Raw genomic sequence first — 4,264 nt, forward strand, 5'->3', positions numbered from 1 at the left:
ATAGTGACATTATGTCTGGAAATGAGCATTTATTCAGAAACAGTGACCAAAGTTTTATATAGTTCTAATGTTTATTTTGTTCCCCAGTATACATATTCCCAGGTTAATTAACATAGATCTTCTTTGGGAAAATCCAGAAGAAATGTGGGATGGTGAGCAGATCAGAGTACGTTGTGGGGTTAACAAAGCCCTTGCTCAGGGACCCAACCTCCAACCCTCTGTTAGGGAATGCTTACTTCAAGGGTGTGTTTTTGTTATTTTTATCTGACAAATCAGGGAGATCTCTAATCGGTTAACCATCTATAACCACAGCACCTTATATCCAAATAAGTTTACATTCTGAGTTACTGGGGTTAAGACTTCAACATAACTTTTGTTGGTAACACAATTCAACTTATAACATTATATACCCATAACCACAATCAAGATGTAGAATATTTTTATTCACTGTGAATAGTCCTCTTGAAATCCTTTGCATGCCATTGTCTCTCCCCACCTCTTACCTCTGACAACTATCCTTTACTAGAATTATACAGAAATGGTACATATATTTGGCTTTTCTCACTCGATACCATGATTTTGAAATTCATGTGTATCTTTCCACATGGAAATAGTTTTTGTGGGGTTTTTTATCATTTTTTATTGCTGAGCAAAATGATATATGACAAATTATTTATACATTTAATGATTGATGGACATTTAGTTTGTTTCCAGTTTTGAGCTATTAGAAATAAAACAGCTATGAACATTGGTGTACATATCCTGTGTGGACATAAGTGTCATTTCTCTTGGGGAACTTGCTGGTTCATAGAGTAAGGGTTGACTCATTGTATAAGAAACTGCACAACTGATTTCCAGAGTGGCTGTTGCATTTATCCTTGGCATCCCTTTTTCTCCTTCTTAGTCTTCTCTTGAATTCAGTAATTTTTTATTATTCCATGGTACCTCTACAATTGACTTATAATTTGTACTTATTTATTATTTGGTGGCTTCTGTGGGTTTTATAATACAGTGGTATCTTGAGATATGAACAGATCAACATATGAATTTTTAAGATAGGAGCTGCAACTCAGTCTGTATTTTTGTTTGACATCCGACCAAAATTCCGAGATACGAGTCGTGATTCGGGAAGCTGCCGCTAGTTGGTGCGATGGCGCACGGGTCCAGTATCAGCAGTTTGATATACGAGTTGACTGACTTAAGAGCTCAGTTTCAGAAAAAATTAAATTTGTATCTCAGAGTACCGCTGTATTAATTTTTAATCCATGTGATCTATCTTTAAACACTATTATACTATATAATGTGTAACTTAGGAATTTTTAACAGTACAGTTTCATTATACCCTTTTGGTTTATTTTTTCTTTGGTTTTTGCTATTGTTCTTATGTATATTATTGGTGTATATATTTTAAGTACCAAATATATAATGTTATTATTTTTGGAATAAAATTTCTCTTTTTGAGAGATGAAAATGGGAAAAAAGTATTTTATATTTATACACATATTTACCTTTTCAGATGCTTTTTATTACTTCATAGAGATTCAGATATTTACCTAGTAACATTTTATTTCCCCTTGAAGAATTTTTTTAATGCAAGACTGCTGACAATTAATTATCTCATATCTTGAATTGATTTAACATTTATATTTCAAAGTAGTTTATTATTATCTATATTTTATGTTATCAGTGGTAATATCTATATTAACTCTTGCATTTCTAATTTTGTATATTTGAGTCACCTTTATTTACTTGGTGAGTAAAATGAAGTTTTGTCAATTTTTTTTAAACAACCAACTCTTATTTTCATTGATTTTTTTCTGTTGTCTTTTTAGCCTCTATTAATTTATTTCTGTTCTTATTATTGTTATTTTCTTCATTTTACTAACTTTAGGCTTATTTTTTTCTTTTTATTAGTATCTTGAAGTTTAAAGTTAAGTTGTTTATTGGAGATTTTTATCTTGTTTTCTTTTTTGTTTCTTGTTTTCTTTTTTGATTGAGGTATAATTGACATATAAGGTCACATTAATTTCAGGTATACAATATTAAGATTTAATATTTGTATATATTGTGAAATGATCACCACAATACATCTAGTTAACATCCATCATTTTATATAGTTACAATTTTTTTTCTGGTGATGAAAACTTTTAAGGTCAACTTTCTTAGTAATTTTAAAATATGCTATAAAGTATTATTAGCCATCGTCACTATGCTGTATATTATATTCCCATAACATTTATTTTTTAACTGGAAATTTATAAATTTTGACTCACTTTACCTGTTTTTTGTTTTGTTTTTTTTTTTTCATTTTCTTTTGCATTTTTCTGAAGCTGGAAACAGGGAGAGACAGTCAGACAGACTCCCGCATGCGCCCGACCAGGATCCACCCGGCACACCCACCATGGGGCAACGCTCTGCCCACCAGGGGGCGATGCTCTGCCCATCCTGGGCGTCGCCATGTTGCGACCAGAGCCACTCTAGCGCCTGAGGCAGAGGCCAAAGAGCCATCCCCAGTGCCCGGGCCATTTTTGCTCCAATGGAGCCTCGGCTGCGGGAGGGGAAGAGAGAGACAGAGAGGAAGGTGCGGCGGAGGGGTGGAGAAGCAAATGGGCGCTTCTCCTGTGTGCCCTGGCCAGGAATCGAACCCGGGTCCTCCGCACTCTAGGCCGACGCTCTACCGCTGAGCCAACCGGCCAGGGCCACTTTACCTGTTTTAACTACCCATTTTCCTGCCTCTGGCAACTATCAATCTTTTCCCTGTATCTGTGAGATTTATTTATTCATTTATTGGATTCCACATATAAGAAAGATAAAATAATATCTGTCTTTTTTTTGTCTGACTTATTTTACTTATTTCTTTAATGTCCTCAGGTCCATCTATGTTTTTTGTTTTTGTTTTTTTTTTTCTCATTTTTTCTGAAGCTGGAAACAGGGAGAGACAGTCAGACAGACTCCCGCATGCCCCGACCGGGATCCACCCAGCACGCCCACCAGGGGGCGATGCTCTGCCCATCCTGGGCGTCGCCATGTTGCGACCAGAGCTACTCTAGCGCCTGAGGCAGAGACCACAGAGCCATCCCCAGCGCCCGGGCCATCTTTGCTCCAATGGAGCCTTGGCTGCGGGAGGGGAAGAGAGAGACAGAGAGGAAAGCGCAGCGGAGGGGTGGAGAAGCAAATGGGCGCTTCTCCTGCGTGCCCTGTCCGGGAATCGAACCCAGGTCCTCCGCACGCTAGGCCGACGCTCTACCGCTGAGCCAACCGGCCAGGGCCCATCTATGTTTTTGTAAATGGCAAGATTTCTTTCTTTTTTATGGTTGAAAAGTATTCCATTTTATGGGTAGTCCTATATATGTAACACATTTTATTTACCTGTTCACCCATAAGAGGGCACTTAGGTTGGTTCTATGTTTTGAATAGTAAATAATGCTGCAGTGAACATAAGGTTCATATATTTTTACAAGTTAATATTTTTGTTTTGTTCAAATAAATACTCAGAAGTCAAGTTTCTAGATCATACAGTATTTTCATTTTTAATTTTTTGAAGAAACTCCATATTGTTTTTCTTAGTGGCTGCATCAGTTTACATTCTTACCACAACTATTTTATGTTCTCTACATTTTCATCAACACTTGTTATTTCTTGTCTTTTTTCATAATAAGCATTATAATAGGTGTGAGGTGCTATCTATGGTTTTAATTTGTATTTTCATGATGATTAGTGATGTTGAACATCTTTTTATGTAGCTGTTCAGCATCTGTATGTCTTTGAGAAAATGTCTATTCAGATTCTCTGCTCTTTTTAAATTGGATTGTTTGTGTTTTTGCTTTTGAGTTGTATGAGTTTTTTGTATATATTAGATATTTACCCCTTATCAGAGATATGGTTTGCAAATACTTTTTCCCACTTACTATTACTTTTTACTTTGCTGATGGTTTCTTTTACTGGGCAGAAGCTGTTAGCTTGATATAGTCCCACTTGTTTATTTTTGCTTTTGTTACTTGAGCTTTTAGTGTCAAATCCAAGAAATCGTCATAAATATCAATGTCAAGGAACTTAATATGTATGTTTTATTTTGAGAGTTCTATGGTTTCAGGTCTTGCATTCAAGTCTTCAATTCATCTCAAGTTGATTTTTTGGTATAATTTAACATACTGGCTCATATTTATTCTTTTTCACATGACTGCCCAGTTCTCTCAACACCAGTTTTTGAAGAGATTTTTTTTGCCCCCATTAAGTATTTGGCCTCCTTTGTCATAAATTAATT

General features: G+C 35.7%; 1 non-coding gene across 1 annotated transcript; it reads right to left on the reverse strand.

Annotated features, from left to right (window-relative positions):
• Window positions 1–2,624: 2,624 nt before the first annotated feature.
• On the reverse strand, window positions 2,625–2,700 carry TRNAS-AGA (transfer RNA serine (anticodon AGA)). Its single transcript has one exon. It is a non-coding gene; the product is annotated as a tRNA-Ser (tRNA).
• Window positions 2,701–4,264: the final 1,564 nt, after the last annotated feature.

Source organism: Saccopteryx bilineata, chromosome 6, assembly GCF_036850765.1.
Source record: "Saccopteryx bilineata isolate mSacBil1 chromosome 6, mSacBil1_pri_phased_curated, whole genome shotgun sequence".
NCBI lineage: Eukaryota > Metazoa > Chordata > Mammalia > Chiroptera > Emballonuridae > Saccopteryx > Saccopteryx bilineata.